This window comes from Macrobrachium rosenbergii, chromosome 30, assembly GCF_040412425.1.
Source record: "Macrobrachium rosenbergii isolate ZJJX-2024 chromosome 30, ASM4041242v1, whole genome shotgun sequence".
Classification (NCBI taxonomy): Eukaryota; Metazoa; Arthropoda; class Malacostraca; order Decapoda; family Palaemonidae; genus Macrobrachium; species Macrobrachium rosenbergii.
Genome location: NC_089770.1, coordinates 28,868,336 through 28,882,990, shown reverse-complemented (window position 1 = coordinate 28,882,990; position 14,655 = coordinate 28,868,336). Strand labels below are relative to the sequence as shown.

The window sequence follows — 14,655 nt, the reverse complement described above, 5'->3', positions numbered from 1 at the left end:
GACATATGAAGAAAACTTGTGGAGATGCGGCGAAAGGCCAAGGAAAACCAGATAAACACTGGGTTGGAGATGAATACGTATACAGATCCAGGTATTTCAGTCATGTATTTCTTTATTTGTTTTTGTTATGGATTTCTCAGTAAAGTGAATTTTCTGAATACTCTGTAGCTTCTTCTCCTGACCAGTAGTTGAGGATTGCAAGACATTTTTCAAGTCTCTGATATTACTGAATGATCAATATTCCATCACTGAAGCAAAGATACGGCTTCTTCTTTGATTAATACTTTATATCTATTAATATAATACTAATACTGTAAAATAAATATATCTATTATATATACCTATATATCTATATATATATATATATATATATATATATATATATATATATATATATATATATATATATATATATATATATATATATATATATATATATATATATATATATATATATATATATATATATATATATATATATATATATATATATATATATATATATATATATATATATATATATATATATATATATATATATATATATATATATATATATATATATATATATATATATATATATCTATATATATATCTATATATATATATATATATATATATATATATATATATATATATATATATATATATATATAGAGAGAGAGAGAGAGAGAGAGAGAGAGAGAGAGAGAGAGAGCTTATCAGAGTCGTTCAGAATTTTCCTGGAGAGAGATAGAGAGAGAGTTTATTATATAGATATATATCGTTATATATATATATTTTCCTATATAGTATATATATATTGGTCATTTATATGCTAGTATATATATATATATTTATATATATACATATTTATATATATATATAGTATATATATATATATATATATATATATATATGTGTGTGTGTGTGTGTGTGTGTGTGTGTGTGTGTGTTTGTTCATAGAGATACTCCCGAGGTAGCGTGAATTGTGATATTAAGCGACATTTGTAGCTTCATGATTGTATATAAATCACGTGTGATAAAAAATTTCATAATAAGAGATGCGTGTTCCAAATGTACCAATGAACTATCATGGTGGAGGTGGGTCATTGCCGAGGCTAAGTACAATTTCCTTCTCACGACGGAAAAAACAGTACAGCAGACTCGGTAATGACTTACACCTCTCTTGATGGCACGGTGGTAACTTCTACTGGAGTCGCTGAATAGGTCAGTGTCGAGGGTTCGTGTCCCGACGGCACCAATTCATTTATCACTTATATAAATTCCCCTTCGGTGATAATTTTCCATCGGAGATATTCCCAAGGTAGCGTGAATTTGATATTAAGCGACATTTGTAGCTTCATGATTGTATATAAATCATGGTGTGATAAAAATTTCATATATCTCTCTCTCTCTCTCTCTCTCTCTCTCTCTCTCTATATATATATATATATATATATATATATATATATATATATATATATATATATATATATATATACACACACACACACACACACACACACACACACACACACACACACACACACACACACACATATATATATATATATATATATATATATATATATATATATATATATATATATATATATATATATATATATATATATATATATATGTATATATATATATATATATATATATATATGTATACTATATATATATATATATATATATATATATGTATGTACCTCTATATATATATATATATATATATATATAAATATATATATATATATATATATATATATACATACTAGCTCACCAACCCTCACTGCCCAGTGAAAACTCTGAACGACAACTTATCTCTCTCTCTCTCTCTCTCTCTCTCTCTCTCTCTCTCTAGCTCCTCCATAACACGCCTGCTACCCTCTCTCTCACTTCCTCTCCCTCTCACTCTCTCTCTCATAGCTCCCTTTCCTGTTAAGATAGTTGCTTCAGTTACATTGCCCAACATTTTTGACATTTCATATTTTGCTCCTTCTCACGGCCTCCTTCGCCCCCAACTCCGTGCTTCCTATCAGGGCTGAACTTGGACTTAAATAGCATCAGAAGAGTTACTATTCATCTTAGAGACTTCCAAAACTATGGATTAGACACTAATATCTGTCATTTTTTACATTTTATTTTTCACCCCTTCTCACCCCCCTTTCCTATCAGGGCTGAACTTGGACTTAAAGGATACCGGGAGTGTCACAATTCATCTCAGAGACCTCAAAAACTATGAATTCCACATTAATATCTGTCGTTTTTGGTTATTTTTAAATGTCATACCATTCCCACCCACACCCCTTTGGTGCCAGTGATGTCTTACCCCCACAGTATTCTTTTCCAGATAGTAAGTTATATGTATACAGAAATGAGGTATGATACATTCGTAGAGTTTATTTAGTTGCTAAACCCTTCTGATGCCCTTCGGTGCCTGTGATGTCTTACCCCCACTGTATTCTTTTCCAGATAGTTAGTCATATGTATACTAAGTTTGGTTGAAATTGCTCAATGCATTTCAGAGTTATGCAGGAACATAAACACGCATACATACATACATCCATTTTTATATATACATATATATATATATATATATATATATATATATATATATATATATATATATATTTATTTTTTTATATTTTTTTTTTTTTTTTTTTTTTATACCATGTCTTTGGATAGAAAGGGCTTGATAGATATATTGTACATAAGTAGGTTTATTCAAAAACAGATAAACAAAGTTAAACCTCACGTGGGGAAAAATGAATACAACCTAGAAAATGAAACAGTTCACGGACAATCTTCTCTGAAACAAATGATTAGAACAGTTTCTTAAAAGGACATCCCATTTTGTCTTTAAACTCAGGAACCCTGCCACGTAGGCCGATATATCTTCAGGTATTAATCTTGAAGTGTTCTTCCGCGTTGAGAATTCAGGAACTGGCATTGTGGATGAACAGGTGGGCACACAGCATCAAATGCCTGTTCTGCAAGACAGACTCACTGTCACTTGGTTTGCAAGGGTAACACTTTCAAGTTCACTTCGGGAGTGCTGAAGGCTGAGAGGGTAACAACTTAGCATAGCAAATTCTATGAGGTGCTTACATTAATTGAAATGGAAAACATTTAACACTTCACTTATTGTCTCAGAAGTCCAAGGGGCATGAATATTAGAAAGAATGAAATAACAGTGGAACAATGGGCATGGCAACAAACTCCATATCCAAACTGTACCTTTTCCAGTAGGATGTGTTGTCTTGATGTGTAGGCCAGACTATTGTTAATTAAGGCAAGGGACTTTGGTGGGACTATGTTATCACGACAAAGGCTGACTAGGTCAGAAGGGGAGAGGGTGGTTGGAGACCAACCTGGAAAGGACTCTACTCTGTGTCTGGGAGGTAACAAACTCTCTGCTTGACCCTTGGTTAGGTCCTTATATAGCTTTCGTTCCCACCTTTCAATCTCTGGCCCAAGTGTGGGCGATTGTCCATTAACTCACCGGTTTCCGTCCATGTCTTGGCGAAATCCACAGGATCGGAGCTGGAATAAAGAGATGAACGACAGTACCATGGGAAATAAAAGGCTAACAAAGGTGTTATAATATGCTTAGAGAGAAGGGGTGGAGTTTTTCATCAAGACTTTGAGGATTTAGCTACAGCTAATGTTCAGGGGTGTTTTAACCACTTCCCTGTTCCTGGATTCTGTGTGGTTGTGAGTTAACTCACTGTCTTGATTTTACGTTTTTAGTTTTTACATTAATTTTGAATACATGGAGCTCCATGTGCTATTGCAAATAATAATGGTATATTAATATATATATATATATATATATATATATATATATATATATATATATATATATATATATATATATATATATATATATATATATATATAATACATATATATAATACATGCACACAAATATATATATATATATATATATATATATATATATATATATATATATATATATATATATATATATATATATATATATATATAATTTCCACAATGGTCCCGTGGGATGAAGTATATAATAAGTCCTCACGTGAAAATGAAAGGAATTGGTACCAAGACTTTCAACTTTTATTCCAAAGTTATCTTCAGGGTACTGAACAGAGTTAAGAGAATAACATATACAAGAAAGCAATATGGGTCACAGAATTTTATCGATGGTTGCCTCCAAAGTGCCAAAAAAACATTTTATAGTCATGATAGGTCAAGTAATTATGACATTGAAAATATTTTAGTTTTGCCATACCGATGTGAATTTTTATCGATTGTACGTAGCCTGAAATGTCTGAAAATAAATGTTGTTTTTAGTAATACTTCGTCTATCAAGAATTTGTTGTTTTGTAACAAACCAGAAATGCCAGCAGGAGGGGTGTACAAAATTGATTGCTCAACTTGTAATTTACCTTATATTGGACAATCTGGTAAGGAACTAAGTAAGAGAGTTACACAGCATAAATATAATGTACGGGTTGCAACCAGCTCAAGCGCCATTTTTTGTCACGTAAGAGACTTTGAACACCCAATAGATTGGAATTCAGCTGCAGTTGTTTTTAAGAGTTCCTCGTTGCATGACAGATTGTTGGTCGAAGGATGCCTCATTAGTTCTTTTAGTAATATGAATTTGAGCGAAGGTCTTTTTAAGATGGACGAATTGTTAAAAAGCTTTATTCTTAAGGATGCAAGAGTAAAACAAGCTGTTAGATTTTTTACAAACAGATAGTTTTGTACTGGCATTTGTAGTAATTACATATTTCCACTAAGTATGTTTTTTGTTTTTTGAAGAATGTTGTTTACATACTTAAATAGCTTGTTGACTTATTTTATTTTATTGTTATCTGTGACCCATATTGCTTTCTTGTATATGTTATTCTCTTAACTCTGTTCAGTACCCTGAAGATGACTTTGGAATAAAATTTGAAAGTCTTGGTACCAATTCCTTTCATTTTCACGTGAGGACTTATTATATAAATGTATATATAAATCATATATATATATATATATATATATATATATATATATATATATATATATATATATATATATATATATATATATATGTACATATATATAATATATACACAAATATATGTATATGTATATATAAATCATATATATATATATATATATATATATATATATATATATATATATATATATATATATATATACATATAATATATATATATATATGTATATGTATATATATATATATATATATATATATATATATATATATATATATATATATATATATATATATATATATGTGTGTGTGTGTGTGTGTGTGTGTATTATTAAGGTTTTCAGCTGACCTACTTACTGTATTCATTGCCCAGGGATCCAAGCCAGGGGTCTACCTGGTGAACAGGGAACTTACTATGAAATCTCGTCACTCTGACTGCAATTGTTAGGTCAGGTAGAACCTTAAAAGAAAAACAGTTGGGCTGAGGGCCATATTTCAACAAGGACCTGTTGAGTATAAACACTTAGGTTTACTTTAAATGGAATGTATTTACAATTAAACATGTCAATCAGAAGAATGGGGAATGATAGGCAGGTAAAGTAATGTTCTGCCCTGTCTCTAGATAATTCAGCAACTATTCAAATATCAAAGAATCTATGGGGAAATCCTCTTCAAGGTAACACTGAAGAACTGATTACAGTGGGAGTGCCATTACAAGAAGTACAAGACAAGCAGTTGTTTCCACAGCTTGCGACAATGTCTGCAATTAGAAAATGACAGCGATTAAGTATAGAAAATTATAACAACATTGGGCGAACCAAGGGTTTCACATATGGTGCCAAGATAACTCAAATCTGGTGTGAGATGCTTACACTAAAACTCCACACTGGGTTAACTGAGTCAGGACTTTGTGAGAAAATTGCACTTCAGTAAAGAAAATTAAATTCAGTCAAAGGTTAAAGTTATGTGACTGTTTGAAAGAACCTCAAATCAGGGACGTTATAGTAGAACATAGCGATGGAGAGCCTTGTCGAAAATGCACCAGAAATGGAGGGATGAGTTTAGTGGGAATGCACAGGTAATGTGACTAGGGGCCGAAAGATGGCCACATGAGGGTCAACTCAGTGAGGAGCAACAGGTTACAGGTGTGTTGGATCTGGAGCCAGGGTGATTTCAGAGTGAGCCCAGCTGTGCCTGGCTTTTTATGCCCTCGGAGGATTATTTTCTGGCTCTTCTCAGAGGGCACTGGGACATCGGCATCTGGCCTTAGTGCTCAAGATGGCAGCTCAAGCATGTGTGTCATGATCTCTGTTTTCCTTCAAATCCTGGTGACCTCTGGCAACCCATGCTCGCCAGTTTCTATATGGGACTCAACCTATCTGACAGGTCTCGGCAGAATTCTGTCTCCATTCATCTTTCATCAGAAAGGAAGTATTCAGAAAGGAAGTATTTCAATCAGTCACCAGGTCATAGGAAAGATAAAAGATGTACCAAAAAGGGGAGCATGGACAGAAAGTTATTTAGGGGCTGGTTTCTCACGCCCTTCGTCAGTTAGTTATCAGTATGAAAAATACTACATTTATTTTATAAATCAGTTTGGAAGTTGGGTTTGTTTATAAAGTGGTTTCCCACGTTACAATATATATATATAATGTGTGTGTGTGTGTGTGTGTGTGTGTGAAAGGGGAAGGGCGATAAAATTCATGGTGCTATGGTCCGGTAGTATGTTTACAAATATGATAATCCTTTTTCCATACAGATCTACTACCATCCTTAGAATTGAAGCATTTTACCATTTTTTTATTATTATTATAGGATCAGTTTTATACATGCCTTGACTGATATTCTCATTAAGACAATAACTCCTTTTTATAAAACAGTTCTTTATTGGAAGGGTGGGTAGAGCTCTCGACTAGCACGCTGTTGGCCCAGCGTTCGACTCTCCAATGGTTCGGATTCCACAATAAGCTGTAAGTCCCGTTGTTAGGTAACCAGTTGGTTCTTAGCCACGTAAAATAAATCTAATCCTTCGGGCCAGCCCTAGGAGACCTGTTAATCAGCTCAGTGGTCTGTTTAAATTAAGATATACTTAACTTATAAAACCAGACTCAACGATATTTCAGTGGGAACTTTTACTAACAAAAATTTGGTATGGCTATAGGTAACCCCCTATAACCAGGGTTGAATATTTTGTGTATGGGATTTTTTCAAAGCAAAATGTTTAACAAAATTGTCCATCTCAGTGCATTATGTTTCGGGTATGTTGACAAATTTGCACAAGGCCAGGGAACAAAGATCAAAATAACTCTTTCGACAAGTTAAATCAATTAGCAGCCATCCCTTTTAGGATTGCCTAATGCATGTTGCAATACAGCTCTTAAAGAAAAAATACCAATATTCCTGCCTGTGTACATTCTTATTCTGGTCACAGCAATAAAATTAAGAAATCAGTGTTTACTTCTGTGTTCTTAAGAGAATTACATATATGTAGCCATTAACGGATTGATGATGAACTCGATAAGATTGGGAACACAGGCTAGAAACTGGAATATCCTGACTCTGCATTAGACAGTATCAAAAAAGAAACTTACAACATAAAATAATACCATTTGCCTGAGCTACCATATATTATTGTGAAAGTTATAACCCATCTTCTTGAGAATTTTGGAGTTAATGTGGAATTTAAGGAAACAATATTAAGGTATGTGTATATAAGATTCCACGTAAGTCTTGTGATAACTACTATATTGAACAAACTGGAAAAACACTCGAAAAGAAAACAGAGCAGCATAAGAAATGCACAGGTGAAAAGTGGAATTTTTGTATGTTTGTAAGAACAACTATATAATCATCTGAGCGGGGTTGAAAAAGCTAGTTTATTCTAATAATGCACTGAAAAGTAATATTATTTAGTTTAGTTTTATAAATTTTGTTATGCGGTTTTACAGGCAAATATTTTATGTTGTAAGATTCTTTTTTGTCTTAATATAGTCTTTTTTGCTACTTCTAATACACAGTCAGGATATTTCAGTTTTTTGCCAGTATTCCTATTCTCATCCATTTCATCATCAATATTTTCATGGTTAAATATGCAAAATGCTCATAGGAATTTACAAGCCTGGATTCATTACTAATCTGTATATTATTTAGTTTATATTTATCAGGACCACATTATTCTCGATATGAACTTCGGAGATGGTACCAACCAGTGGGTTAAGAATATCCACTAGGTAATTTGCTAGATTGTTAGATGATGAACCAATTGAGCAAATAATTGGCCTGGACGGAAAATTTTCATTGTGAGTTTTTATTGTACCATATTTACAATTTCAAAAGAAATTTGCAAAATGTGCTTATAAAGAACTCTCCCGACAATAATAAAAGGCGCATATATAAAAATACATGTAAGTCTTGTAACAGCTTTTGCATTGGTCAAACTGGTAAAAAGAGGTATGCACAGGGAACAGCGGAAATTTTATATATGTCAGTGAGAACAATCATAATATCAATTGGGAAGGGGCAAAATAGACAGTGTATGCAGATGTTTTTGTTGTAATTTATACCACTGTGTATTAGTCCTTCTTCAGCGGCTTAGAAAAACGTTCAGCTGAAACCTATTAGGACCTAAACACCTAGTTTCTGATGAGTGATAAACGAATCACGATTTAAAGTTATCATATACATATATATATATATATATATATATATATATATATATATATATATATATATATATATATATATATATATATATATATATATATATATATATATATTATTATATATATATATATATATATATATATGTATGTATGTATGTATATGTATAAACATATATATATATATATATATATATATATATATATATATATATATATATATATATACTGTATTATGTACATACGTCGTTTGAGAATAAAAAGTAACAATTCTGCATTTCAATAAAAACGTTACATGTGTAATATGAGTTATAATATAATCATCAACGGACCTAAAACTTTGTCCTCGAAGTGATCACTTAATTTTATTAAAAGATTTGCCAACACACACGCACACAATATATATATATATATATATATATATATATATATATATATATATATATATATATATATATATATATATATATATATATATATTAACTTTATCACATACACAATTGTTCTGTCCATTAGAAGAATTATTAAAGGACCTCATTCAAACTGGATGGTATCTAATGGGATCCAGTTTGAATGAGGTTCTTTAGTATATAATATATATATATATATATATATATATATATATATATATATATATATATATATATATATATATATATATATATATATATATGTGTGTGTGTGTGTGTGTGTGTGTAGATGCTACCAGGCAGGCTATAATGGCTAGTATATACAAGGTGCATATATTCATTTCACTAGCTTGCCACTCATAATTCACATACATCCCCATGGCTTATTAATATTAGACTGCATTGTAATTTTATGATCATTATTTCCAAATATAGGTCCAATAAAACAAATCTAAACATGAAATCTTTTAATTAACTGAAAAACTGACATCTCGTTTCCAGTAACAGCTTCCAATTCACCTCTAGATGGAACTTTCTTCAACGGTCGGTGTCATCACCCGTCAGTCTTCGAATCCTGAAAGAGAGGAGGGAAAACGAAAAGAATTAATAATCATTTTGCAACTCTGTTGTTGACGAACGTGACACAAAATTTTTTGAAAAGTAGTTATAACTGACATGATATCAAAACAAACAATAGCAACAGTAAATAAGAAGCATTCCTACAGCATATGATCCATATGTATCAACAAAGTCACACAGCTCTTTTCTGAATCGGATCTTTCCCAGCATTCAAGAAGCTGGTTCCTAGACAAAAAAAAAATGGCAGGTTCTTTCCAACAGCTACTGACCTCTGGGCATGGGATTTTGCAAGTGCATGGTTTGTATGGGTCACAGCAGGGGCAGTGAGGTGGGCAGCACTGTGTTGGTCCTGGTTTAGGTGGTCTTCCTCCACCCTGAAATGCCAAAGTGACGTCAATTTACGTATATATATATGTATATATATATATATATATATATATATATATATATATATATATATATATATATATATATATATATATATATATATATATATATATATATATATATATATATAAAAAGTTAATAAATTGAAGTTCTCCTGATTCTATACTCACTCCGTATGGGGTCCCTTCCCCTTCGGCCAGCAGTCCCAGGAGGACCACAAAAGCCAGGACCATTCCAAGAAAGAGACGCATTTCAACGGATGAAGACCTGAGAACAAATGAATATTGGTTAACCTCATTATCATTCGTTTTTATCATATCTAATATATATATATATATATATATATATATATATATATATATATATATATATATATATATAGCCAACAGTCAAGCGGCAAATTCACAATCAGGAGATCCATAAGACAAGAAGTCTTCAAAGTTCTTTATTTAGAAACGTTTCGTGCAATCCTTTGCACATCATCAGTCTGCAATAAATTATAAAAGAGCAGTTAAAACTAAAGTTAAAATAACAATTATACCGACAGTAAAAATTTTTAAAGTTAACATAAAAGCAGAAAAATTTTTTATGAAAAAATAAAGTAAAATAAAATAAATAAATAAATATATTAAAATTCATCAAGTTTGTGAAGGAAATTTAACTACCTTACAGTACAACGCAAGAGGAAGAATGGCCAGAAGAAACGTCAATGCCCAGACAACACCTTAATCGAGAGAGAGAAACCGCAGAAGTGTTACTATTCAAATTAGGGATAGGTGCTTTATATATAATGACTCAAGGGTAGTTAAAAAGGCAGTTTGAGATGTAGCACTGAGAATCGAAAAATGTGTTTTTTCAACATGAATTTTACATTTAGTAGCATGTGTTCGAATGCTAGAAAGTTCTGGATTGGATATACGGGAACCTGTACGATAACTGAGTCCTAAGTGGCTGTAATAGCGGACTTGCAACAGTCTTTTACTGGAACCAACATAAGTACCAAGACATCTTGGGCATTCAAATTTATAAATAATGCTGGACCGCATAAAATCCTGCAACTTGTCCTTATAGGAGAACAAATTTCCAACCTTTTGGATTCATAGGAATCAAATTTAATTTTAAAAACCTATTTCTCTTTCGATGATACTTTTTATTTTTGAACGTAATTTGTCCGAGTGGGTAAAGGAATAACAGCATACATGTTCAATTTAGGAACATTAAAGTTTTCAGAGGAGGGAGACATATATTTAGAAAAGCATATTATTAATTATTTTCTGGACTAGGAATTGAGGATACAACGAATTAGCCGAAAAAAACTTTGATAAATAATCGATTTCCAAGTGAAAATTGGACCAACTAGAAGTATATTTGAGAGCTCGATGTACCAATGTTGTAATAGAATTGATCTTAAAAAGAATAAAACAAGAGCTAAAATAGTTACTGCCCAAGCCTGTAAACGTATTCTTACGATAAACAGAAGTCGTAAAGGCATGCTGATCTCTAGTAATTTTTACATCCAAAAAAGATAACGAATTTTGTTGTTCAGTCTCAATAGTAAATTTCATATTGTTACTGGCTCATCATTTAGCATACTTTACGGACTACCAAAAATTCATAAGGAAGATATTCCTCTTAGACCAATTATGTCGGCATATAATAGCCCTACTTATAAAATCTCCAAATTTATTGTAACACTTTTAAATGAGTTTTCCATATCACAGTTTGCCATAAAAAATGGGTACGAATTTCAACAGCTAATTGTCCAGCAAGACGGTGACCTCTTTATGACAAGTTTTGACGTTGAAGCTTTGTTTACAATGTCCCGGTCTCAGAAACTATTGAAATTATTCTTGACAAAATCTTTAGAGTTGATGATGTATTTCATGGTTTTAGCAGAAGTCTTTTAAATCCTTACTTGAGCTTGCAGTGCAAGACACTGTTTTTATTTTTAATAATGCTCTCTACTTGCAGGTCAAGGGGAGTAGCTATGGGTTCCCCTTTGGGCCCGTTGTTTGCTAACTTCTTCATGAGTTATTTAGAAGAAGAATTTTTAAATAATTGCCCAGCCCAGTTTAAGCCTGTTCTATATAAACGATATGTTGATGACACTTTTGCCCTATTCACTTATCCTTGGCAATGTCATGAATTTCTTGATTTTATTAATTCTGTACATCCCAATATGAAATTTACTATTGAGACTGAACAACAAAATTCGTTATCTTTTTTGGATGTAAAAATTACTAGAGATCAGCATGCCTTTACGACTTCTGTTTATCGTAAGAATACGTTTACAGGCTTGGGCAGTAACTATTTTAGCTCTTGTTTTTATTCTTTTAAGATCAATTCTATTACAACATTGGTACATCGAGCTCTCAAATATACTTCTAGTTGGTCCAGTTTTCACTTGAAATCGATTATTTATCAAAGTTTTTCGGCTAATTCGTATCCTCAATTCCTAGTCCAGAAAATAATTAATAATATGCTTTCTAAATATATGTCTCCCTCCTCTGAAAACTTTAATGTTCCTAAATTGAACATGTATGCTGTTATTCCCTTTACCTCGGACAAATTACGTTCAAAAATAAAAAGTATCATCGAAAGAGAAATAGGTTTTTTAAAATTAAATTTGATTCCTATGAATCCAAAAAAGGTTGGAAATTTTTTCTCCTATAAGGACAAGTTGCAGGATTTTATGCGGTCCAGCATTATTTATAAATTTGAATGCCCAAGATGTCTTGGTACTTATGTTGGTTCCAGTAAAAGACTGTTGCAAGTCCGCTATTACAGCCACTTAGGACTCAGTTATCGTACAGGTTCCGTATATCAGTCCAGAACTTTCTAGCATTCGAACACATGCTACTAAATGTAAAATTCATGTTGAAAAAACACATTTTCGATTCTCAGTGCTACATCTCAAACTGCCTTTTTAACTACCCTTGAGTCATTATATATAAAGCACCTATCCCCTAATTTGAATAGTAACACTTCTGCGGTTTCTCTCTCTCTCTTAAGGTGTTGTCTGGGCATTGACGTTTCTTCTGGCCATTCTTCCCTCTTGCGTTGTACTGTAAGGTAGTTAAATTTCCTTCACAAACTTGATGAATTTTAATATATTTATTTATTTATTTTATTTTACTTTATTTTTCATAAAAATTTTTCTGCTTTATGTTGACTTTAAAAATTTTTACTGTCGGTATAATTGTTATTTTAACTTTAGTTTTAACTGCTCTTTATAATTTATTGCAGACTGATGATGTGCAAAGGATTGCACGAAACGTTTCTAAATAAAGAACTTTGAAGACTTCTTGTCTTATGGATCTCCTGATTGTGTGTGTGTGTATATATATATATATATATATATATATATATATATATATATATATATATATATACACACATATATATACATACATACATATTACAATCACCATTGAATCTCCGCTTCTATTACATCGTGCTGAAACAAATTGAATAAATGTTTGAAAAAGAATACTGAGGTCCGAAGCTTTCCTAAATAAGGTCGATCACTCTTTAGCCCCTCAGTAACCCCCAGAAAAACAAAATTCAAAACAAATGCATGGATGAATTTCTGCGTTATCGTGTTTATCATGTAAAAATATCGTGAATTAAGATCAGGTAAGTTCCTTTGAGGGAAGAGATGAATTCTTGTATACGCCTGAACTACAGATTATTTGGCCCTAACTAGTCTAGGCCTGAACCAAACACGGAAAAAAAAAAGAGACAGGAAAGCGGTAGGTAATGAGGTGGTGTCTTGGCCTTCCCTTCTTAAGGAATGGAAGACTGCAGCTGTTGGGAAGAATGGTCTGACTATCCGTACAGCGAGAGGAAAGGCTAAACAACAAGATTAGGATGAACATCGCAGTATTTGGGGACGTTAGGTGGAAGTCTTTTCCGAAACGCCTTCCAGTGACTCCTCTCACAACAGAAGCAATAGGGAGAGTATTTGCATAATTGTGATAAGATGTTATGTTCAGGTGGGAACTTCTGCACTCTGAAAAACCAACTTATTTCATGTGGAGGGTTCTGGTACGAGCGTCATAGAGGTCCAAGAGCCAAAAGAATAAACAGAGTATCTAGAGTCAACTGAAGGTCTAGTAATATAGCGTTATTCATAATGCATGACGTCAACCACCTATTCAAATAACAATGAAACTTCCACGTTTATGATAATTATGCAAAGCCATCACGTACTCACTCTTACCGCAACCACAGAATATACTTTTACAGAACAATGTACCTGACAAGCACACACGGATCGACTCTGGTGATTCACTGATGGGATACCTGCCTGCAAACCTTATTTATGCTTGAGAAACCGCGCCCACAATAGCAACTGACCAATGGCAGGCGAGCTGCCTGTTGACCAATCAGTATTGTCCTTCACAGCAGAGAAAGACTTTATGCCTTTATCTCTTTATTTTTTCTTAAACTTATTAACGATTATAAAGGCTCAGCAAGGCTTTGAGCAAAAGATGGTGTTTATGAAGAATTCAAATAGGGTCTTGATTTCATCGGCATTCGGGTCTTGGCAAAATGTGCCATGAATGATACCTATCTGAAAACTTTGATCTCCTTTTTAATCTTCTTTAAACTTTTGAATTTCATCCCTCGGGATAAGAGTTGT

At 32.2% G+C, this 14,655-nt stretch overlaps 1 long non-coding RNA gene across 1 annotated transcript; it reads right to left on the bottom strand.

Moving 5' to 3' along the window:
• Positions 1-9,496: 9,496 nt before the first annotated feature.
• Positions 9,497-14,302, bottom strand: LOC136854792 (uncharacterized). The gene is made up of 4 exons (XR_010857803.1): positions 14,269-14,302; positions 10,181-10,277; positions 9,893-9,997; positions 9,497-9,618 (listed from the first exon to the last, which is right to left on the bottom strand). It is a non-coding gene; the product is annotated as an uncharacterized lncRNA (long non-coding RNA).
• Between the last annotated feature and the right edge of the window lie 353 nt (positions 14,303-14,655).